The following is a 25,951-nucleotide window of genomic DNA, read 5'->3' as shown; positions in this document are numbered from 1 at the left end:
AAATGCATACACAGTGGCCATTGATGAGATCTGGGCGGAGCAGCAGCGGCATCTGGAGGGCATCCAGGATCCACCAGACATGAGCATGTATAGGGTTGCACGTAACAACCATCAGCAATGTGGATGTGCCCTATTACAAATGTCTGCGTGGAAGCAACAGCCTGGAAGGATTCCACAAAGCTCTGCCGCACATGATTCCAAGTATGAACGTGTAGTCTGATCACTTCTAACAAATGAAACATGGGCCTGTTATTATTCCAACACCGTTATACATTTTATTGTCATGTCCAGGTCCTCACTGCGCAGCGCAGCCCTATCAGGTTTACCTGCTAAGCGGCATTGTGCGGTGGAACTCGGACAGGAGCTCGGATGCCGTGTTTGGTGGCAGAGGACGGCACCACAGGACCTACTCTGCACCGCTGATCGACCGCCTCAACACCCGCTGTCAGCAGCTGTTTGGTGAGACTGTGGAAGAGAATTTCCGGACCCCTGCTGATGTCCCTTCCGACGAGCTGCTTGGGTTAGAGTACCTGTTCAGCCAGAGCACAGGTGAATCTGGGACATTTTCCCTTAGCGGCATTGTCGACGATGGACCTGGTCCGGAGGAGGAGGTGGTTCAGCCCGGGCAGCCCGATCCAGACGAGGCGTACGAGAGCAATGTGGAGCTACAGGACGATGTTCCGGATGCTGTCCTCTCCCACATCACACTCACCAGCGATGAAACTTCCACTGTCTATCCATCCGGCGGGACCCACTTATCGGGTAGGTCAGTTGGTGTGGCTGTCGACACGGAATCTACGTCTCCCAGGGTGTAAGAAGTTGACCGCGCGGTTCCTCGGACCCTTCCGTATCCTGAGGCGAGTGGGACCCGTGGCTTATCGTTTACAACTCCCTAAAGTCTATCGCATCTGCCCTACCTTTCATGCCTCACTGCTGAAAGCGGTGAAGTTCAGTTCCCTACGGCCCGATGTCCCTCCGCTGGACGACTCCCCAGAGGACGTGCCTGAGGTGGACCCGGCCCCACGAGTCCGCTCCATCCTGGATTCTTGCCGCCAGAAGGGTCAACTCCAGTATCTGGTCCACTGGGAGGGGGAATCCCGGGAGGACAGTAGCTGGTTGCCGGCCAGCGCGATTGACGACCCAGACCTCAAGACCGCCTTTCACCAGTCTCACCCCTCCCGCCCTGCTCCGCGCCCTCGGGGTCGGCCCCGCAAGCGTCTTCGGCCTCCGGGAGGCAGCCGTCAGGGGGGGGGTACTGTTATGCCCCCACAGGCGGACACCACCAGCAGAGGCTCATTCAGTGTACTGAGCCTAGGTATAAAGCCAGCCAGAAGTCACCAGCCCAGTGCGAAGTATTGCGCTGATGATTAGAAGCCTTGCTAAGCACTTTCTTGTCGATTGTCTCTCCCTGCTACCAGACCCTGCCTGTTTGCCTCGTGTCCTCTCCTTACCCCTCTCTCTATCCCGTTCCAGACCCGTTCCCGCACCTGACCCCTCTACCCTGCCTGCTCCGGCTCGTCTCGTTCCCGTGCCTGTGCCCTTGTGTATTCCTGTCCCGCGCCTCCTTGTAGGACTGACCCCCCGGCTTACGACTTCCCTGCCTGTTTTTCAACCTTGTCTCTCGCCTATTCCTTCTGGTGCCTCAGCTCGGTTTTCATTGATAGAGCGCCTCTCGGCTTGCATCCCTGGATCCGGCTTTCTCTGTTCTGGTTATCCTGACAATATATCAATATATCTATATCTCTATATCTATATCTCTATATATCTATATATATATATATATATCTATATATCTATATATCTATATATATATATATATATATATATATATATATATATATTTTGTTTCATTTATGTCTCAAGAATAATGTCTTACTTACTTTGTGGTGACATATTTATGCAATTTCCAGCCAGAGGAAATCTAAAAAGTCAGTATAAATAGAAATCCGGTATGGGTATGAGAAATTTTGGGGTTGACGGTACCACATGTATTTACCACATTCGTATGTCTTTTGTTTTTTTAAAGGAGGACGCCTGCAGCCAAAATCCTCTTCCTGGCTTTCAAAAGCTGGAAAGGTTCTGCTCTGTGCTGGTGGAGATTGGCTTGGTAGACGACAAGCTGTCACTTAGCACAGAGCAGCGGAACAGGGTGCTTGAAGCCTGGAATGCCATGGAAGAGCATGACAAACATCCACAGCAGTTCAACCAGCTGTACAAATCACATTGGGGCAACACCCTTTACTGCCGCACTAAAAGAGATGACCCCTTCGAGGCTACTGTAGTACAGCGGGTGAAGATGGCCAAGCGGTACGCTCCAGCCCAACATGACATCAGCGCACAGCACAACAGAATGATGTACACACTGGTGAAACTGTTGTGGCTGCACTCACCTCAAGGGTCTCGCACCAGCCCTGAGAAGACCTTTATCTTAAAGGTGTACCAGAGAATCCAGCACCGGATTTTGGTGGAGGATCCAGTTCTGTGCAAAGCTGGCATTCCTCTGCCAAAGATCAACACAAAGACCGTGCGGGACTTCATTCGTCGCCAAGAGAGGCTTCTCAACATGCGCGCAACAAAACAGCCTTTAACCATCACAAAGACCACCTCCATCTCATCCGCTGACCTACCTCCGGCACCACACCAGCCAGCGGTCCTCCCTGCACCAGACTACCCCCTGATGGAATATGTGCCCACACCCAGCACAGCAGGCACAAAGGTGTTAAAGGAAAGGACAGATGTGGTGATTCCACTCTCCCGGCCTCAACCACTACTGTCGGCACCACTGAGGAAAACCCCCCCCGACTTCTACCATCACCAGACCTGTGACCTCCCTCTCTGCATCTGCAGCAGCCCCTGTGATTGCTGGTCCCTTCATACAGCCCATGATGCTCGCCAGTGCGTCAGCTCCTCTGATTGCTGGCCCCTCCACACAGCCCACAATGCTTGCCAGTCAGTCAGCTCCTGCGATTGTTGGTCTGCCCACCTCATCCTGTGCATCTTTGCCCATGATGCCCGCTTCCAAGACTGAAAGCACATTCCACAGCACTGACAGTCCTTCAGCGTGGGCGAGAGCTACGCAGTATAAGCGTAAACTGAAGGAAGCCCTCTCAGGTGTTGGAGAGAAACTATCACGGATACAAAATCTCCCTGTTTGTACACTCTGTGGCCAACCGACCCAGGGACACAAGAAAAAAAAAAAAAAAAAAAAAGTTTCTGCCCAGTAAAAATGTCGTCCCCGTCTAAAGGTCTGAGCAATAGAGTGTATGATAGCTACGAACACTTTACCTCTGTTGTAGATGACTTGCAGGAATGAGGTGTAGCTCCTCTTCTCCCCTTGGGGATCGGCAAATGTAAATAGTTGAATGTAAAATAGTTGTTTAAATCCATGCTCCGTGTTTTTTATTAATTCCCTTAACTGTAGTGTTGTGGTGTTATTACTTGGTACAATGCTGCTATAAATCATCAGTGTAACATGTAAGAGCATTGCTCCAATTATTAATCTCTGCACTTTGTGAATTCTCATCCATGGTACAATGCTCTATCATCAATGTGTTGGTCAATAAAGGGCAATTTTTTTTTGCTTCAGTGCTGAACTTTATTACTCCCTACCAATCATATCGCTTATGAATTGCACTACCCATTTGTAGGACTCGATTCTACGGTAGCGCAAGATCTAAAGTCACTGTAGATGGACTATAGACAGTTCGGCCATCTGATTGGCCGTCTACAGTCGGCTAAGTCAATAGTCCGGCAAAATTTGCCCGTAGACTAAGCATGCGGCATTCTCCAACTCCCGCCCACTAATCCGATTGGACGTGACATTCCCCTCGGAATTTGACTGCCGCAAATAAATCACTGAGATATCATAGAATAATTTCATTTACTGAGCAACTTTTCTGCATGAGTGGTGGCGTTTTCAGCTGACTGAAGAAAGCAAAGAGTTTCAGCACAGCAATGTTCTTCCTGTGGATTTCGAGATTTACCTACGGTAAGTGTAAATTGATTAGTTTCCTGTTAATAATTATGATAGTGTATGGTCAGTAACTCAAATGCCATGTAAATGCAAGAATCCGACAGATTGGCGTATGAATAAACTGATCTAGGTCATGCAGTAATATCTGGATTACATTTAAAATACCAGTAAGGCAGAGAATAATAGTTGTTATAACACCACTACCCGTTTAGCGCTGGATTGAATAGCATAAACGGGATGCACAGAATAAACTGTATACACAGCACTGCATATGACTGAATAAGCATCAGAGCAGCGTCGGTTTTACGTTTGATTATCTTATTAAACGCAATAAGCCGATTATTAAATGTCATGTAAATGCCCTTTCCATGCCGAAAAAAAATCAGAACGGCTTCGACAATACATTTGTAGGAGAAGCGCTTGTAATATACAGTAACTCCTTGGTTATTTGCTAGATGATGGCAAAGTATTAAGTGGGAATATTTCTGGAGCTAATGTAAGCAGATATTAAAGGCTTCAGTCACATATTCGTTTCTGATGGAATTTCACACTTTTAAACGGCCGTTAATTTATCATTTTTGCGGTTGATGAGGGTATTCATGGTTGATCGTGATGTAAATGATCGCTATGATTGGAATACTCGCTGCACTGTTCCCGGATCTGGCGGATCTGAACACCACAAATGTTATTTCCATGTTATATATGCAAAATGCAGAGCACAGTACCGTTTCGAAATTGGTGATTGTCTGAAAATAGTTTATATTTTATAGAAGTAAGTGTCTGATGTGTGTGGTGGGATTTGGGTTTCTGGTTGAACGTGCACGCTCAGGGAGATTGAAATGTAGGAATGACGTTACAAACTACATTTCCACTACATTCCAGGTAAACTAAAAATGGCAGCACCAGCAATCCAGGTTGTGAACCCCAGTGCTGTAGCAAGTCGCCAACAGGCAGTGCTTGTAGCGACTAAAGAAGCACACATGTACGAAGAAAAGATGACCATCCCCAAACCCCAAAGTGAGCTGCTGCACCAGTCCACTGCTCTCGCCTATTCCGAAAAACTCCTCTGTGCTGAAGGGATTTCAGCACCATCCGGCCAGCAGTGCCTGGGGAAGTTGGTCATACCATTTGACCAGCATGAACATGCACCGTTCTGCTTGCTTGTGGCAAATGATGCGGGCTACATGAAGTAGTAAGTATATTTTATGAAACTGCATTCATCTTTAATTTCATTTACGCTTAAGTGTCATTTTATTTAGCTGCTGAAAGCAGTTTTCCTCTAAAAATATTTATACTAAGGTTAAGGATCTATACTTGTATTTCATGCTGCTTTTTTGCTGAGGATTTTTGCCAATAATTATAACATGTTGCTTGTAATTGCAGTGTCAATGACAAGCAGAGAGAGGTGGCGGCAAACCCTCGTAGGACAGCCACAATCCAGAACCACTGGACCGACAGCACTCAAGGCAGCAGGACAGGCCAGAGTTTTTCAGCGGTGACAAGGGGGAGCTTATCCGGAAGGCCAACAGTTCAGTGAGCAGATGGCTACATACACCTGTCACACAACAAGTGTGACAATAAAGAGATTTAGGAAATACATAAACGACAGGAAGAACCAAGTAAGTTGCAGCACATGCCCAGTAAATGTAAATTGTTGCAATTACTGCTCTTTTGCATTGTTGATTACTTGGGGAAAAAAATCTTTTTTTTTTTCTTGCCAGAAACTGAGCTCCACTAGTCAAGACTCCACATGGCTGGATGACTTTGACAATGAGGAATTTGGAAGGAGGTAATTGTTGGCGGACATGGTTAATGTCTACCTCAGACATCTTTCAAAATGTGAAATTATTCAGCTAGGTACACTGAAAATCTTTCCTTGTGATTTTAAGAACTGGGCAGGTCCAAGACGCCGAAGCCCGAGGCATCCTCGACCACCAAGGCATCCTCCTGCCAGGCGTCTTCCACTGTCCAGGCGCTCTCCACGCCACAGGCATCCTCCCCTGCCAAGATGCCCTCCTCCATCCAGGCCTCTTCCAGTGTCCAGTCTTCATCCACCTCACGCTCTTCCACCAAAGCGTCCAAGGCAACCTGCTCCAGCCAGACATTGTCCTCCGCCAAGTCCTCTTCCTCTACCCAGCAGTCTTGCGTCTCTCGGGCACCCACCTACAGATCTTCACCCATCAAGGAGCCTCTGCCCAGCACCTCTTCTGTGGAGCCAATTCAAAGCGAATCCCCTGTAAGCGATATTCATATACATGCAAACAGATGGTAAAGAGAATGTGCATCACTCTGCAGTGATATGCTGTGTGGGCATGTATAACTATACAAGTACAACTCTTTGCATAAATGTGTATTTAAGTAATATTCTGTTGCTATGTCCCAGGTTGAGCTGGGGGGTTGGGTGCGTCTGTGGGAAAACCCCAACAGCATCCCATGAGCTGACATTTCCTGCCTCAAAGAGGACACAGAAAGAGGGATGTTCACACCCGTTCAAATCTAGAGAGACCACACTGATCAGACCGCATGTGATTTTACCCATCAGTGTCCTGGCTACGTCAGGGGTTCTCTGCCAAACCCGGACCTCTTTTTATGCGGCCGTGTCTTTGTGTGGCGTCCCATTGGAGTGTGGAGATGCTCCCTGAAGTGTCCCTGAGGTGATGCGTGTGTGGGAGCATGACAGAATGTCCACCTCTACAAGTCTGACCAGAAAACTAACCCTTATAGGACTCACAAGTTTGCATCTTTAAATAATTACATTAGACAGACATCAGAAAAGGATCAGCACTTTACAAACGTATATATTACATGCCTTATAAAGCTAAGCAACAGTTTTAAAGAAAGTTTCACACAAATTCAACAAGATGCCTACAAATAAAGATCTAAAAGGTTATACCTCTTAAAACATCATATAAATCACTAACAATAGATACGCAACTCAATGAAAACTCCTAGCCAAGTTAAAATAAAATATAAATGTATAAATTCACAATAAACAATTAAAACATCAACAGTATTAAACGATGTTAAAAGATGGGGCGGGGCACTACAGTGGTGTGTGTGTGCGCACGTGTGCACAGGCTCGTGTGTGCGTGCATGCATTTTCTCCCCTTAGCTTGCAGAGGTTCATCTCTCTTTTTTCGTATTAGTCACAAAATTGGGAGTTTGGAATCGTGTCGCCATTTATGCAAATTGAAGAACTTTTGATGAGCAGTTGGAGGCTTGTGTAAATTCTAATTCTAAAGTTGCTGTGAGGAAATTTAGTGAATTACACATTCCTTCCAGAGCTTAGACATGCCATTTTAACCCCTTTGAGAGGATCTTTTCAATAGCTTCTGAGCTGTAACTTTTTCCTGCAACAAGAACTCAAAGAGTACTTTTATGGTATGGGAAAGAGTACTTTCTTTCCAATGAAGTGAGTATATGCCTTTAACGAGGCTCAAAAACAGTGTTTTTATTGTGCTTTTGAGGTGCTAATAAAATGTTAGCTTGTTACTACTTATAAACCCAGTGTGATATCAATTGAAGGAAAAAAAAGTAATAAATGAACAGCATATCTGAGCCATGAAAATTAGGCAATTGACATGCCAAATTAAATGAAAATTTAATTTGGCCTTCCTTTTTCCCCAATCAAAGAACCTTTATGAGGGTGCCATATATGTACCAAGAACCCATAAAAGTACAAAAGGATCCACATTGAAGAGAGAACTGGGTAAAACAGCACCCCCATGTTGTAATACCCTCTTATCTATCTTTCTACCAGTGATCAGGGGAGAGCGCGAACGCAGTCCCCCACTACCAGAAATTATGCAGTCGAGATTCCCACATTTGGGGAATTCGCAGGGGTCAGCACAACCGGAGTGCAATGGCTGAGCCTCGCCCTGGGTGAACCACCTTCTTGATCATGGTATCTCCCCTGCCAGGTAAGTATGAGTTGCTCTCCGAGTCAGACGGCATGTCTCTCCAGAGCAAGTGTGTTCAGTTCACGGTTTTCCATTCATATGGGCAAATCTCAGCCTACAGCGATTCTGAACAAGTACTCCCCAAAGTACTTTTGCTTTGCTGTATGTATCTGCCGTCATGTGAGCTGTACTGTTTTCATTTTGCGTGCCATCGCCCCCTTCAGGATATCCCAGAATGCCTTGCACGTCACCATTTGCAGAACCACGCAACCAGACAGGAAGAGGACTGTACATTACCAGTAACAGAATGCTGAGGGATGTTAGGACACAGAACATGAGAAAAAACACATTCAACTCTGGCTTGAAAATTTGTACGTGAAACAAACCAGTGCATACAACTGGATACCTTTACCATAATATCAAACTGACTATTAAACACTGAGCACAGGGATGCAAGATAGTTTAGAAAATACCTCAGTGGTTAATTGTATACTGCAGCGCAGATACTTAGCAGTCAGGCTGCCACAAGGTAGGATGATCAACGATGAGTTGTATATCGCCACTGGCCTGTTCTTGACCTTTTAACTTGTGGCTGCTGCCCGGCTGTGATCAAACATGGTCTATTGTCTTAGGCCCTGTTCACACCTGGTATTACAGTTTCTCCATTGGTTTGGCTCATTTCTTGAAACAGAAATGACTCAAAACAAGGACAAATCTCCAAAAACACCTTGCAATTGTTCACAACAGAATGGCATTTCTCATTGATTTCATCAAATTGCAAATGTCTTAGTACACGTCACAAGCGTCTCAGTGCATCTTTGCAAATGGTTATATACAAGTAGCCTACAGTTAGCACAATGAGCTCACATTTAGCACATTTCCCAAATAGATCTTGCTGATGTAAACCGATTAGTTGATTCTCAGTCTAATGGTTGTTCTCTCCAAAACATGTCAGCATCATTCCATTGTGTAAGACATCATATGCACAATAGTCTGTTCAATTGTCAAAATTAGTTAACAACATACCATGGGTATTGAAGAAGCATCAGATGACCATGAAGTAGATTTACAGGGTACTATTTAAGAGGAACTCTGACAGAGTGAAAGAGCTGCGGTACCAGTATGTGCATGCAAGTCAGTTATTGGTTGTCTAACATTGTAACATTACAGTAAGCAGTGCTTCCCAGTTTTTTGGGGGGGTTTCAGTATCCTCTTTACCTTCAAAATCCAGCTTTATCTGACTACAGCATTTTGCCTAAAAACTGCAACAGAAAACTGTATTCAGTATTTCTCCAAAAACTGTCAAAAGGCCTGACCTGGGCCTGTACCCCAGGTTTGGAGCCACTGGAGTAGTGGCCAGTAGTAGGCTATATTGAACTTGTGGAGGAGAACATAGAAAATTTAGATATAAACAACAGTAATAGGATTGTTCTAACTGCTCTATATGATTGATTATTTTTTACTCTGTTGTGGAGAATAATGGCATTAGAAGGAAATGAAACACCTCACATCCTCATGTTTGTCGATGAGGCTGGTTTCAACCTGGCCAAGGGCCGAAGACGTGGCCGTAACATTATTGGCCAGCGGGCCACGGTGGATGTCCCAGGCCAGCAAGGGGGCAATTCAACAATGTGTGCTGCCATATCTGAGAATGGTGTGGCCACACACATCCCCAGTTTAGGCCCATACAACACTCAAAAGCTCCTCATTTTCTTGGACCGTCTTTATACTGATCTGGTCCCAGAAAATGAGAGCGGTCTCAAAGGGTCTCACCTACCACATTATGAGATTGTGTGGGACAATGTGAATTTCCACCGTGGCCCACTCACCAGGGCCTGGTTCATTACCCATTCAAGGACGCTCATGGAGCTACTACCACCATACTCTCCTTTCCTCAATCTGGACATCACAGGGGATCAGTGTAAAGGATGTTTGAGACATTCACACCGTTTCTTCCCCCGCTGCATCGCAAGGGAAAATATCCGCTGCGATGTGGACAAATATCTATGGGCAAACAGAGAGCAGCAAGTGGATGGCCAGGAGGATGAGGATGGTGACCAGGAGAGGGAGGGTGACGACAGCGACCAGTGAAAGTCCAACTGTAGTTGTGAAACTTTATTTACAACACTGTATGCTAGATATAATTTCTTGTTTCTGTTTATATTTCATACATGTACAGAACACTGTACACATTTTCTTTTATTTGCTCTAATGTACGGAAGTTACTTTGTGTGTGTGAATAAAAATGGTTAATTTCCTTGGCAGTATGAGCACAGTGCGTGTGATGTCAAACTGGAGGCTGCTCTTACTGTAAAATCCTTTTTTCAGTTTTATACATAATTGTATTCTGTTAGCTAGACCTCTGCCATAGTGACAAAACATCTAGGCATTTTGACTTGCAGTGCTCACACAATGCCATAGGGACGATGCATTTTGGGGCACTGACTATATGAGAAAGGAATTTAGTTTTGACGCAGGGGTAAACTGTTTACCTGAAAACAGTAACTAAACTACCAACCACCTGAAAAGTAGACAAAAATGTGTCTTTTTAAATGTTCCCAGGCCTTAATTGTCATAAAAAGAAATGTTCTGGCGTTAAGTTGCTACATTGACTGCTGGCATTAAAAAACACATGAACACCATGAATCCTGTTGGTGTCCGTCTGCCCCACCCCCCTCCCACCCAAAGCTGTAAACCTAGGGGAAACACCGATAATCATTTTCATTCCTGTTTAAATCACACCTAGATGGGTTTGTGTGAAATTTATGTTAACTCTTTGCTTTAAAAATTAACAACAACATTACAACAAAACTACATTTTCTTCTGAAAATTCAGAAAATTTTTCAATAATATGCAGCCCAGGTGTATGCTTTGTTAGTTTCTTGACAGACCATTCAGATGTTGCATCTCTTCCCAAGACCAAATTGCAATAAAAAGCTCTCCTCCTGTGTCCATGAATCCATTATTATTACTTTAACATGTCTCGCTTAGTTTATCACCGTTTTCCCCCCGAGTCAAACTTTTCTTTCAAAATGGCAGTTGTATTGTGTAAAGCATTTCCAAGTTCTGCTCCAAAGGTCCCCAGTGACTTTAGCACTTTAGGCACAGGTTGATTGACACAAAGTAATTGTAATAGGGAAATTGCCGAAAACATGGTATCTGCTGCAGTGGAAGAGCACCTCAGGTATCTGCAGTCTGTCCAGAACAGCACAGGTCACAACCCCTAGGGTGTAGGATACCAGTCCATCACAAGGCACACAGACAGCAGAGGCAGAAAACAATACCATTCACTGGACATGAGGTTCTCTCCTGTAGCATGGAGACCGCTGCTGAATTAACAGTGCTAACTGGCTCTGATGCTGATTTGACTGTACCAAACTATTTCTGCTGCAGGCCCCTGCACAAGCTTTTCTGACAGCGAGATCATGCTTGCGCATCACACTTTGTTTCCACGAAGATCACTGCAGCCATCTTGTGGCTGAACTGTGGAATTGCATGTAATGTCAGACAAACCACCAAACCCACTTACAGAACATTTAGGAAGCCGTATGGCTTGCCTCTGTACGTAATTACATTGGACATCAGTACAGGAAACAGTGCTTTACAAACCTGAATGTTAAAACTAAGCTACAATTTTAAATTGTAAAATTAAATTAAATTCAGACAAATTCAACAGTAGACACCGACAAAATCAACTCAAGACTAAACAATTTAAAAGGTTATACCCTTTAAAATATAATATAGATCACTAACAATAGATACAAAACTCAATGAAAACTCCCAGCCAAGTTAATAAGTACAACATAAATGTACAAGTTCACAATAAACACTTAATCAAAACATCAACAGGAGTAAACGATGTTCTGCAAAACATCAAGTACACGGTCTCTATTATAAAGTCCGCAGTTAAACGGAACTGTAATCAAACTCCCCATGCCTCCGACCACAATCTACTTTTCAACCACAATTTTCCCCAGTAGGGGGTGCACCGTTCCTGGAGATACTGCAATACCAGGTCGATGCGTGGAGTGGACGGAGCAAGCCCCTATTCCATCTCCCTGTTCCAAAAATCAATTTAATATATGGTCCCCAGATAGGGGACGTATCAGATATTAAACTGATAAGAACAGATACTACACTTGATCTTAGCCAAAAGGCCGAGAAGCGATAAAAAAAACAGCCCATGCCCAGACTCAGATGAACGTCCGACAAAATAAGCCCCTTGACGGGAGTGCTGTGTACCAGCATTACGGAGTGACAGAAACACCAAACCCAGCTTCAAACGCGCTCGTTTACGCACAACTCAAATATTCAAATACATAGGCCGCCCATATCGAAAAGGCACTACGAATCGGAGCTCGCGTACCCCAGAATGCAACGCGGATTCAGAACCTCTCACTCTGGCCACCAAACGTCATCAGTGAGAATACATTTTGGCAGCTAACTCCGAATACTCCGCAACCTTAGACGTTTGCCCTGACTACGACAAAGACTGGCTGAACACAAGCAACCGGGGCTCTTTTAATAAAGCGCTCATGCGGCGATCCTTGTCCGATGACTGCCATTCTACGTATACACAATACGGAAGTATCCCTCGGTGTTCTCGTAATACATAGAGTTAGTACCAAGATACTCGTACAGGTCAATTTTAGTCAGTTCCAGCTGTCCCTCTCTGCTTTCCTATGCCGTTCACTGCAGAGAAAATACACGCGTGTGCACACCTCCTCCCACAGAGTGGGGATTTCTCCACAGTGCCGGAGGTGGCCGACCTCCTCAGCCAAACTCTCACTACATGCACGCGCAGGACCGCCGACTCTCGTGCCTGCGCCGGCACGCTGGCTGCACCTGCGACGCGCGGTGTCACGCTCTCTATGCAGACCCACGTGTTGTAATGCTGATCGATCACGTGAGCCGTCTCACATTCATCATCGCACAGTTCATCTGCGTAGACAAGGGCGAAGATTTGCTGTCAATGTTGGTCGGGACCAAATCAGCCCAGAAACCCCCTGCCTCCCCAAACACACACGACGTTACAACCGTCCATACCTAAATCTACGCACTTCTACTTCACCCGTACAACAGAGTGAAATGTTCGCTGGTACTTCTTGAAAACACCCCTAAAACGTTACACACTTCCACACGTTAACCCACTGACTGCAAACTCACCACAGCCCATTAAGTTACACCCGGGATACCTAACGCGAACCAAGCTTTTGTTTGACCACGCTAAAAGTCGGTAGCTGGTCCGGCATATCACCGTCACCGCCACTATACCAGCCCCTGCAACCAAACACACCTCAAAGACGAAGTAGATTCGGTCAATAAACCGCTGTCTACCCAAATGCATGCGTTTATTTTTTGCTAGATTATTACAAATAAACACGCAGTCAGTTGACAGACATATCGCTCTAACAATATGGCCGAAGGGCGGCACGTTTCACTCTCCCGGGATCTAATCGCCAAGGGCCCAACGGAAAGATGCCTACTTGTTAAAAATAGGAATTTGACATGTTAACATTTAAAATAAAAAACACAACACCAGCCCTACTGCTCATCTAAGATCTTTGTCAGGAATGTGCAGATTTATTGCGAGTCGCACGAGGCCCAGAGGCTGCGCTTCGCCTACTAGGCCGATATTGAATGTCTGCGCGAATTCGGCTACAATTTAATTCCCAAGCTAATAGTAAAAAAAAAATGCAAATTTTACTTCTTACAGACAGCTACAATTTCCAGACAACCTTGTCTGGCTACCGAACCATTTCGTTTGAGAAGTTTATCGTTCTGTGGATTTGAAGTTTGTACCGTACCAAGGAGCGCAACAAGAAACACTTCGCAGGACACTTTTATCGCTCCAGAAAAAACCACCAAAAATCCCAAAACAACACCTTAACCAGCAAAAAGACTCCTAAAATCTTACCTCGCTCGAGGTGGCCAGACACCGGTGCTCACTCGACAGCGACCGCGGTCCAGCGTAACCTTCCGGGGCCTGCCGGCATTTCGCATTTCAGCGTGATTGATTGAGGCCGACTCAGACATGGATTCGTCCACCTGCTGTCCACCAAATTATTCGAGCTTACAAAGGACACAAACGAGTTTGATGCAACATAAAATGCTATTATATATATATATATATATATATATATATATATATATATATATATATATAAACCTTCCGAAATTGGCGACCAAGAGAAAGGTGCGGTCGAGCGCGGGAAGGAGGAAGTACTGTAGGTCTGGTCAATCGATCTTTTTGCAGCTGACGTCACATTCGCTATATCCGCAGTGTATTGTGGGTCGAATCGCCATTTTGGGTGTATACAACTCTTGAGCGAGCATTTGCATGCGGCATTATCTTTGGTAAGGTGTTAGGACCCTCGTAACGTGTGAAAGGCTGTCATACTAAATCACATGATAGAGATGGCAGAAAGGTGGACCACAACATGAGATTTTTTCAGTTTCCCACTTGGAAAAGAGGATACGGACAGCAGGTAGAGCAGGTGTTGTTATATTTGTGCTGTATAAATTACTTTGGGCTGGGCTAAAAGGAAAAGATTCTAGCTGAGGGGGGGGGACATCTTATACAAAGCCACCCTGCCACAGAATGCCCCCCCCTTGTCTAACTCTGGCTGGGAAAATCCTACATGAATCAAACTTGCACCAGATACTGATATTTACTCCTTATTTGTTCTGTATAAATTACTTTGGGCTGGGCTAAAAGGAAAAGATTCTAGCTGGGGGGACATCTTATACAAAGCCACCCTGCCACAGAATGCCCCCCCCCCCCTTGTTTAACTCTGGCTGGGAAAATCCAACATGAATCAAACTTGCACCAGATACTGATATTTACTCCTTATTTGTTCTGTATAAATTACTTTGGGCTGGGCTAAAAGGAAAAGATTCTAGCTGGGCGGGCATCTTAGAGCAAGCCACCCTGCCGCAGAATGCCCCCCCTGTCTAACTCTGGCTGGGGAAAACCTACATATGAATGAAAATATGGAAAGGCACGTTAGTCCCTGGACACACACTACAAAAAACCTGTATATCAGAAATAAGAACATAAGAACTATACAAACGAGAGGAGGCCATTCGGCCCATCAAGCTCGCTTGGGGAGAACTAAACTAATAGCTCAGAGTCGTTAAAATCTTATCTAGCTCTGATTTAAAGGAACCCAAGGATTCAGCTTGCACTACATTATCAGGAAGGCTATTCCATACTCTGACTACACGCTGCGTAAAGAAGTGCTTCCTTAAATCCAGCTTGAAATGTTCTCCCGCTAATTTCCACCTATGGCCACGATTTCGTGTATTTAAACTAATGCTGAAGTAACTATTTGGTTGAACAGCATCCAAACCTGTTAGAATCTTATATACCTGGATCATGTCCCCCCTCAATCTCCTTTGCTTGAGACTGAACAGATTTAGCTCAAGTAACCTTTCCTCGTATGACATTCCTCTAAGACCAGGAATCATTTTTGTGGCCCTACGCTGCACCTTTTCTAAGGCCACAATGTCCTTTTTAAGATATGGTGACCAAACCTGCACACAATATTCTAGGTGAGGTCTCACCAAGGAATTGTATAATCTTAGCATTACCTCCCTTGACTTAAACTCCACACACCTGGAGATATACCCCAACATCCTATTGGCCTTTTTTATTGCTTCCCCACACTGGCGAGAATGGGACATGGAAGCATCAACATACACACCAAGGTCTTTCTCATGATCAGCTACCTTTATTTCAGTGACACCCATGAAATACCTGTACTTTATATTTCTGCTCCCTAGATGGAGTACCTTACATTTATCGACGTTAAATTTCATCTGCCAGGTATCGGCCCAGTCACTAATTAAATCAAGATCCCGCTGTAGCTGCTGAGCCACTAATTCAGTATCTGCTACACCACCCACCTTGGTGTCATCTGCAAATTTCACCAGTTTACTGTATATATTGGTATCCATATCATTTATGTAAATTAGGAACAATAGTGGTCCTAAAATCGAACCCTGCGGTACCCCACTATGAACGCAAGCCCACTGTGACATTGTGCCTCTTATAACTACTCGCTGTTTCCTATCTGTTAACCAGTTATCAATCCAGGTCGCTACGGTACCTAAAATACCAGTCGCTTTGAGTTTAAGTAGGAGCCTCTTGTGGGGGACAACATCAAAAGCCTTTTGGAAATCTAAGCAGATGACATCATAGGCCTTCTTATCATCAACTTCCTGAGTAGCTTCCTCAAAAAACTCCAACAGATTTGTTAAACAGGATCTACCTCTTCTAAATCCATGCTGGCTATCCCGCAAAATGTTATTGGAGTCCAGGTAATCTATCATTTTCTCTTTGATTATAGCCTCCATAACTTTACCAGTTATACAAGTTAGACTGATTGGCCTATAGTTAGACAAATTACTTCTATCCCCTTTTTTGAAAATAGGCGTTATGAAGGCGTGCTTCCAATCAGAAGGTACCACACCTTCAGATAAGGAAATACATGGAAATGTCACTAAAATGACAAAAACTGACTCTAAATGTATCTGTGTGATGCAAAATAACAAATAAGACAGAAATGTAGTAATGAGTGAAGATGAAATTGGGGTAATATGATCATATTTTTTAGTTTTGGTGAGGACTCTGGCTGCTGCATTCTGGACCAGCTGGAGTTTATTTAATGACCTGGATGAGCTGGAGAATAAGACGTTACAGCAATCGAGCCTGGAGGTAATAAACGCATGAACCAATTTCTCTGTATCTTGAAAGGAGACCGTGTTTCTTAACTTGGCAATATTGCGCAGGTGAAAGTAGGCGGTACGGATAATGATTGAAGCATGTGCTTCGAACAAAAGATCAGAGTCTAAAATAACACCAAGGTTTTTAACAACAGTGCTTGGTGTCATAGGTAGTCCCTCCAGATTGACTGTGATGTCCGATAGTTTACTTCTGGTGGCTTTAGTGCCAGTAAAAAGAACCTCAGTCTTGTCTAGGTTCAGCTGGAGGAAGTTGTCTGAGATCCACTTTTTGATATGCATTAAACGTTCTTCCATTCTCTGAAGTTGCTATCTATCTTCTGGTTTAGCCGATATATATAATTGTGTATCATCTGCAAAGCAATGAAAGCTAATTCCATACTTACGAATAACTAAGCCTAAGGGTAACATGTATAGTGAAAATAGTAGGGGAGCTTGAACTGAACCTTGTGGCACTGTATCTGACCTTGACATGTTCTGAGGAATCACTATTTAGATTTACATACTGATAGCGGTCTGACAGGTAAGACTACCTCCACCTCCCCATTTCCCTCACGTTCGCCGCTTCATACCCCCACTGTGAACAGGTGGGTCTGTGACCAGCGCCCTCGTGGCTGCAGGACCGGATGGCTGTTTGTCTATGCTGGACTACCTCCACATCCCCATTTCCCTCACCTGTTGCAAGTTGTGCCTTTTCATGTTTTAAGGTGTAGTGACCATGTGCTTATATTGCTGAGGTGCTTTTTTTGGTTCCTACAATGTCCTCCCCACTGGAGTACAGTCTGGGGGCTGTTTTTTTATTCTCCTCCTCTCTCCTCATGTTATTCTGTCTACCCCCTACTGTGATGTTTGTGTATATGTATGGTCGGGTTGATGGCCAGTTTTTTCGCTGGTACTTGTGACATAGTGTATTGCAATAGCAATAAAGGGTTCTCATCATCATCGATTAGAGATTGGTCTATAGTTTATCATTTCAAAGGGATCCAAGTTTGGTTTCTTCAACAGAGGTTTAACTACTGCTAGTTTAAGAGATTTTGGTAGATGGCCGATGCTGATTGAGGAGTTAACTATTGCTAGTAGTGGTTCAATCAATGCCGGAAGCATCTCTTTGAATAATTTTGTTGGAACAGGGTCTAGCAAACAAGTAGATGAATTTGAAGATAAAATTAAGGACATCAGTTCTGACTGGTTAACCCGGGTAAATGCTTCAAATAGGGTGGCTGCAGCATTAGCACACGCCGTGTCGAGGCCAGAGAATGAAGTTATCAGAGTATTCAAAATGTTCTGTCTAATTGAGAATATTTTTTGGTAAAAAAATTTCATAAAGTTGTCACTGAAAAATAACGCGGGCACACTTTGAGCAGTGGCCTGGTTAGTCAGCTTGGACACCATAGTAAATAGGAATCTAGGATTATTTTTGTTTATTTCAATTAGTTGTGATAGATACTCTGATTTAGCAGCACTAAGAGCCTTTTTGTAGCTACCCATAGCCTCTTTCCATGCTAGTTCGAACACCACTAGTTTAGTTTGACACCACTTACGTTCTAATTTCCGTGTCTCCTGTTTTAAATTACGCAAGTGGTCATTATACCAAGGAGCAGTTTTATTCACCCTGGTCTTTATTATTTTTAATGGAGCAATTTTCCCTAGGGTGGAATTAAGCATAGATGCTAAATACTCTGTAATGCTATCAAGCTCAGCAGGATTCCACATTAGTTTGATTGAAAACGATAGCTCAGGGAGATTATTGATAAAGTTACTCGCTGTATTTGACATGATTGTACGTTTAGTCGGGGGGCTAATATTTTGAGCAAGGTAAATATTGAACGTAATAAGATGATGGTCAGAGATAATACTGGACTGAGGCAGTAGAGTCACATTATCAATATCAAGACCAAACGATAGGATTAAATTCAGGGTATGGCCGCAGTTCTGAGGCAGGGATCATGTTCGTTGTCTACCTGAATATTAAAATCCCCCACGATTATTGCTCTCTCAGTTGGAGTAACTAGGTCTGAAAGGAATTCTGCAAATTTGACGTCAAATGTTAAATATTCAAATGTCAAAATTAAATCAGATGAATAATTGCATTTAACATTGTAGAGCTCGATATGATACACATTCAGAAGAAAATGCCGCTTTTTTAATTCTGTCCCTAGGATGATCTCTGTATATGTGGCATTTTACAGCAGCTTATTATTATAAGAATGGGTTCAATCAAAAAAGGCCCATCTAAATGACACATTTGGAAGGCTCAAGTGTATTTTATATGTCTGACGAACAAGAATTTTGTAGCGCAAGCTTGTTCGCAAAATTGACACTCTAGCATGTTTTATTTCCAGAGTTAAAGCCTTTAGCATCTGTTCTAGGTTCTCGGATAAAAGTCACGTAAGTGGAATGACGGCAGTTAAAGTAATATTGATTACACATAACCAAAAAGCGCACGGTCCATGACCTCATGATTGCAGTGGATAGCTTAACTACCTGTTAATAGATTTGCTCTCGGACAGAAAACGGCACGGTTTTGGGTTGCTTTAGTTGCGTAAAATGACTTAGTAGGTTTACCTCACCGCAACGGGAAGTTTTTTTTAATGCACCAGAATAACTTTTCAAAAGTACTATCTATTTTACAAACTTTACATAAAAAGCTAGCAAAATTAAACATTTGCATCACCCGATGATTGTGGATTCCACAAAAGAGACGACGGACGATTTCAGTTGCTTCTGTCATTCCCATCTCGTGGATGAAATTCCCAAAATTTACATCAGTTACTTAAAGTGTATACTGTTTTTTTAGTTAGAAGTTACCATATGAAAGTAAAACATATGGCCAATTTTATGCAGCATGTTTTTATTTATTTGTGAACTGTAGAATTATGTTTTATAAGACAATGCAGTACAGTCCATTTCACGGAATACGAACCAATTGTACATACACAACTTATAATAAATTATGAACATCCTCAAAGTGTGTGACTTTGGCGTCTCATGTTTTTTTTCATCTGAACAGTAATTTACACAACCATACTGTCATTGTTAGACATATGTAAATATTACATATGTAAATATTGGGGGCAGAGTGTGGCTCAGTGGGCTAAACTTCTGTGCTTGTCATTGGTAGGTTGCTGGTTCACAACCACGCTCAGAATGGGGGAAGGGCCTCAACCCCCAGCTCCCTGAGCACCACTGCAGGTGGCAGCTTTTTGCTGCCAAGCCTGCTCACATGGAGAGCAAGGTGAGGTATGCAAAAGGAGAATTTCCCCATGGAGATAAATGGAGTGTCTTAATTTGTTTGGTTATTTTTGTGTTTGAAGTAATGATGGGGAATATGCAGATGGTGCAAAAACCAAGCGATCAAGTTCACTGGTGGATCAAAAAAGGAGACCAGCTCCCAAGAAATAACATCTGTGTCATCAGCCAAGCAGATTATTTTACATCTCTTAATGTGCATAAAGCTTCTAAAAGATAATATAAAGACATGTGTTTCATTTTTGAATTTGTATGCTAAAGATTTGTTTCTGCTTTCATAGTGATAAAGTTTTAGCACTAGTTCTGTCCTGGAACACACACTGACAGTGATGTGGCTCTATTGACACTGTGATTCCTGCCTGCAAGATCAGCTGCAGTTCAGCTCAGTCCAGCGGATAACCTCCGAGTCCCATTGACCTTGTTAGATTCTTATTCTCCACTGATGTTGTGTGTCAGATTACCAACAAACATGCCACCAAGAACATTGCAAATTTGACATAATTTCAAACAAAATTATTGGCACAGCAATTTTGAGATCTCTCCATAAGTGTTCAATCAGATTTAGATCCGGACTCATTGCTGGCCACTTCAGAATTCTCCAGCATTGTCTTCAACAATTTCTAGGTGCTTTTAGAGGTATGTTTGGGGTCATTGTCTGACGCAGATCCAGCTTTCTGACACTGGGATCCCAAAATCTTTTGGTAGTCTTCAGATTTCATGATGCCTTGCACACATTCAAGGAATCCAGTGCCAGCGGCAGCAAAACATCCCCAAAATATCTTTGAACCTCCACCATGTTTGACTGTAGATACTATGTTCTTTTCTTCGTAGGCCTCATTCCATTTTCTGTAAACAGTAGAATGATGAGCTTTACCAAAAAGCCCTACCTTAGTCTCATCTGTCCATAAGATGTTCTCCCAGAAGGATTTTGGCTTCCTCAAGTACATTCTGGCAAACTCCAGTCTGGCTTTTTTATGTTTCTGTGTCAACAGTGGGGTCCTAGGTCTCCTGCCATAGTGTTTCATTTCGTTCAGATGTCAACGGATAGTTCGAGCTGACACTGTTGCACCCTGAGTTTGCAGAACAGCTTAAACTATTCTCTATTTTAACTGGCTTCAAGTGTGATTGCTATATTGCCAGCATCTGTTTCTTGCCACAGGTGAGTTCAAATGAGCATCATATGCTTGAGATAAAACAATTTACCCACAATTTTGAATAGGTACCAATAATTTTGTCCGGCCCATTTTTGGAGTTCTTTGTGAAATTATTTCAAATTTGGCTTTTTTCTCTTTTTTGTGTTGATTTAATGCACATAAAGGAAATAAACGTGTATGCCAAAACATTTGTAATTGCAACAGTTTTCTGTAAAAATTCCAGGGGTGCCGATAATTTCGGCCAAGACCATGGATTGTGCTCTTTAAATGCTAAGTAATACAAGTCTGTTATATTACATTTACCACAGTGCCAAATGTACTTTGAATTTACATAATTAGCAATTTTTTTAAAATGTATTCTTTCCATTGCCTCTCAGAATGAAATCATTCCAGTTTCATAAAATTAGACTCACACTACTCACTTTCAGCATTATTACTCATTTATTATTGCCGGCTTAAATGCTGCATTCAGCATAGTGATAATATCTGAATTAACTGACTGAATTATAAAATAAGATATAATAAAGAACAATTAGTTACTAGTTCTGCACCTCCAACGGAAAAACATCTCATCTCTTTGAACCCTAAACAGAAAATAAAATGGCTTCTCCAGAAATGTTTTCATGTGGTAACCGGGCTCCTGAGGTACTTCGTCGTGTGGTACTTGGGCGCGGCAAAGTGCTGTACCTACATGTTTCCCAACCCGACCTTACCAGTTTATAAATTTAGACCTACCATCTTACAGAAATCTTACAATTGTCGGTGCTTTAAATAAGTGACGATGTATTACACTTACTCATGATGAATCTGAAAAACTGGATCAAAACTGATCCATACACCTTTCAGAATTATTTTCTGTCTCTCATAATGAGAAATCTCCGCTACAAAATTTTTTTTATTTATTTATTTATTTAGATTATTTCTCCATATATTCTTTTGTAATTCTTTATGGTAATTAATAGGGTGTCACTTAAAAATAAAAGTCTGAAATACACATCTCTCACCACCTAGATCTATTCTGTTGGTGATAAAATAGACCCAGAAATAATTTCATTTAATAATATTAACTGTTGCCTCACACCTCTGGGACCCGGGTTCGAGTCTCCGGCTGGTTTACATGTGTGCGGAATTTGCATGTTCTCTCCATGTCGTCGTGGGGTTTCCTCCGGCTACTCCAGTTTCCCCCCACAGTCCAAAAACATGCTGAGGCTAATTGGAGTTGCTAAATTGCCCATAGGTGTGTATGTGTGAGTGAATGGTGTGTGAATATGCCCTGCGATTGGCTGGCCCCCCATCCTGGGTTGTTCCCTGCCTCGTGCCCATTGCTTCCAGGATAGGCTCCGGACCCCCCGCAACCCAGTAGGATAAGCGGTTTGGAAAATGGATGGATGGATGTAATATTAACATTTACAGGTAGCCCAAGGCCTCTGAATGTTAGAATTGCAAACTTAATTATGCCCGATGATGACCACAATTTCACAGGTACCTCTCACTAATGTCAGTAACCATACCAATCTCTTACTTATTTATATTTCTGACAGTGATATTTTAGCTATTCTATGAAAGCAGAAACAAAACAGTCAGCCATCTTGTTTTCTGCTGGTGTTTAATTGCCATTTTTCACCAGTTATTGTTTGCAGTGTAGTGCAGTAACGTCAGAGATTATCAATCTGCTGTTTATTCAGCTTCAATCAAAAGAAGGTAATATATGCATTGCAATACATTATATACATTGCAATAAATTAAATGCATTGTTTTCATGTGTTTATATTGCATTATTGAAACAAGTAAGTAGCTTGTTTTACTACAGGGCTATGGGCTAAGACACAAAAATAAATAAGCTGGAGAATGGAGAGAGGACCTTCATGTCTCCTAGTTTTCATCAGTCTTAACTGTAATTTCTAAATTTAAAATGTTAGATTTTCAATATTTCAAAATGTTTACATGTTACATTAATTTTCACCTTTGACCTGTAATCTGCATGCATTGGCAGTATGTTTATTAAGTTTTAAGTTCACTCTGGATCAGAGTGTAACCAGCAATTCCATGATTCTGTTTCATTGCCTCAACTTGCCAACTGACTTCCTGACCACTGATCCAGATACCTGGGCATCACAGGAAGGACACATTGGTGCAAAAGGTCATCTATCGACACTCAAAGTTGCCAATGATACCGCAGAGAGGGGAGTGGCACTGATCCAGGAATACAAGGCACTCACTAAGGATGAAGATGACCTGCAGTTTCTCTTGCAGGTTGTTTCTGATCATCGTCAGCTACATCCTACTACAAGGAAGACCGCACTTTAGCGCCTGTGACACCACAGAACTATATATCAAAACAGTTTGTAGGTAGATAATCACATTTAACAATAAGTGTTAATGCAGTACACGGTAAAATTTATTGCAAATAAACCATTATTACATGTTCTATGTTCTTGAGCATAAACAAATTGTGTAATCGGTAAATATACTGTGTATAACATCATCCGTTTTGTAATATAAACTAAAATGTAGATGGGCGACCTGTAAACATTACACAAGTATTAAATAATTTGGCACACGTTAACTTTTGACCACGTGGAACAAATTTGGAGGGTGAGAGTAAAGAATTTATGATATTTTTCTCATAGTACCTGACACCCTATAAATTAATCTTATTTAGTTTTATTCGGTCCTTTCATTGTCTTAAATCCATGTATTCACTTTAGACCAGTGCTTCTTAAACGATACATTTACAAATGTTTTTAAAAGATGTGTTTTGAAAACTATTTTTAAAGTTTACATTTAGGTTGATAGTTTAAGCGACACTAATTGACATTCAGCGCATTTGACAGAAGAAACTGTGTTTATTTTAGCAGCCTCAAGGTCCAAACATAACATACACACAAAGAAAACATATTGTTGATGGTTGTGTTACGTGCCATCCTATACATGCTCATGTCTGGTGGATCCTGGATGCCCTGCAGATGCCGCTGCTGCTCTGGCCAGATCTCATCAGTGGCCACTGTAAATGTATATAGATGCATCCTGGGTTTTTACTTTTTACGCTACAGGTATTTGTGTCCAGTCCTTTTATACCTGGTGTTTTGAAGAGGCTCAGTCCATTCTTGTCCAGACTGGCAGGACCTTTAAGCTCCTCGATGGCCAGGTGGATGAGCCGGAATGTTTCCTGAGCCCCAAGTGTGACCCTCCGCACATGTTTATGCTGCTCCCTGGATATGTACAGCCACACTACATCTGATATGGACTTTAGCGCTGCCGGGACCTTGGCTCTGACAGCCTTGAGCAGCTCCAAGTCCGTGCGGTTGTATGCCAGCACTGCACAGGCTTCCGCAGACTTGAACGTGGCGTACTTGAAGTGAGACTCTGTTCGGATGGCTGCATCAAACCGGTAGATCCAGTGAAAGATGTCCAGACGCACAACCATCCCACTGTCCACCCAAGGCTGGAACAAGGTCTCCCCCACTGTTGGGCCCTTTGCATGGCGACACCCACTGTCCACATACAGAATTTTGTATGCACATTGGCTGCAGCTCCTTAGTTGACTCCTCACAGGTGAGCACAAAGGAACTTAAAATAATCACCTATCATTAAAATCTATCTAAAAATTATTGAATAAGAATTAGAAAGCTTTTTTAATATCATAGTATAGTTTCTTGGTGGAATCCATTTTCAGCATTGTCAGCCTCTGCCAGCAGGAAGGCGTGCCGCAAGAGACGTGCAGAGGGAATCTCTCTGAGGAGGTGGTACCTTGAATGTCTGCTTCAATGCAGAGACAGAGTGTTTCCTTCAGTGCGGTCCCTCAGACGAACAACATTCCTGTCCACACCAGGCCTGTAAGCAGAGGCACCGTCAATGTTTTTAAAGGCTTTTAAATAAACACACACAATGTGCTGTATACTCCACTTAGTGGTAAGAATGGCAGGAAACTTGGCTTGATGAGCCTTGCTAAGTTGTGACAAAATAGCAGGATCCCATGCGAGCCACCGACCGATGGTGCAACCTTCTCCACTCCTGGCCGCCTTTGTACACGGTCCACAACACAGGACCTCCGTCAGCATTGTGTACAAGTTAGACATGTCGCAGATGTGACATACCTGAAGTGCACATTTTAAAGGCAAAACAGAGGCATATGATGTACTGTGTATGTTTATGATGTAACTTGTATGTTTTAAAAACACTTATAAATATTCCATTTTACAATAACTGAATTAAGTGAATTAATACCTGGGGGGTGAAAGCCAGACTTGTAGAGGTGGACATCCTGTCATGCTCCCACACACCCATCACCTTGGGGACACTTCAGGGAGCATCTCCACACTCCAATGGGCCACACAAAGACACGGCCGTGGAAAAAGAGGTCCGGGTTTGGCAGAGAACCCCTGTTCTAACACTGATGGGTAAAACCACATGCGGTCTGATTTCATCACCCGTCGCCTCTTCAGGTGTCCAGTGTGGTCTCTGTAGATTTGAACGGGTGTGAACATCCCTCTTTCGGTGTCCTCTTTGAGCCAGAAAATCTGACTGATGGGATTTTCCCACAGACGCACTCAACCTGGGACATAGCAACACAATATTACACTTAAATACACATTTATGCAAAGAGGCACGTGTAGTACATGTCCACCACAATTACCTCTTTCCAAATTCATCACCGTCAAAAAAGCAGAGTCATCCAGCCATGTGGGGTCTTGACTAGTGGAGCTCAATTCCTGATAAAAAAAAAAAAATATGAATCCATAAACTTTTGTTGACTCTGAGTTTCAAGTAATCAACAATGCAAAAGAGCAGTAATTTGAACAATTTACATTTACTAGGTATGTGCTGCAACATACCTGATCCTTCCTGTCATGTATTTTCTAAATCTCTTCATTGTCACACTCGTTATATGTGTGACAGGTGTATGTAACCACCTGCTCACTGAACTGTAG

General features: G+C 43.0%; 2 protein-coding genes, 1 long non-coding RNA gene and 2 other non-coding genes across 5 annotated transcripts in view; 2 read left to right on the top strand and 3 right to left on the bottom strand.

Moving 5' to 3' along the window:
• Positions 1 to 25,951, top strand: part of LOC125715604 (uncharacterized) — a 64,314-nt gene that overhangs the window by 23,986 nt on the left and 14,377 nt on the right. The window lies entirely within an intron of this gene.
• LOC125715619 (uncharacterized) lies at positions 419 to 2,273 on the bottom strand. The gene is made up of 3 exons (XR_007384131.1): positions 1,997 to 2,273; positions 595 to 1,715; positions 419 to 512 (listed from the first exon to the last, which is right to left on the bottom strand). It is a non-coding gene; the product is annotated as an uncharacterized LOC125715619 (long non-coding RNA).
• LOC125715607 (uncharacterized) overlaps positions 1,280 to 25,951 on the top strand; it is a 53,212-nt gene continuing 28,540 nt past the window's right edge. Inside the window, exon 1 of the mRNA XM_048987372.1 lies at positions 1,280 to 1,315. The gene's annotated coding sequence lies outside the window, so the exon portion shown is untranslated. The remainder of the gene's footprint in view (positions 1,316 to 25,951) is intronic.
• On the bottom strand, positions 7,738 to 7,901 carry LOC125716098 (U1 spliceosomal RNA). The gene has a single exon (XR_007384257.1). It is a non-coding gene; the product is annotated as a U1 spliceosomal RNA (small nuclear RNA).
• Positions 11,851 to 12,041, bottom strand: LOC125716109 (U2 spliceosomal RNA). The gene has a single exon (XR_007384267.1). It is a non-coding gene; the product is annotated as a U2 spliceosomal RNA (small nuclear RNA).

The sequence above is a fragment of the Brienomyrus brachyistius genome, chromosome 20 (assembly GCF_023856365.1).
Source record: "Brienomyrus brachyistius isolate T26 chromosome 20, BBRACH_0.4, whole genome shotgun sequence".
Classification (NCBI taxonomy): domain Eukaryota; kingdom Metazoa; phylum Chordata; class Actinopteri; order Osteoglossiformes; family Mormyridae; genus Brienomyrus; species Brienomyrus brachyistius.
This window is presented reverse-complemented; position numbering and strand designations above follow the sequence as displayed.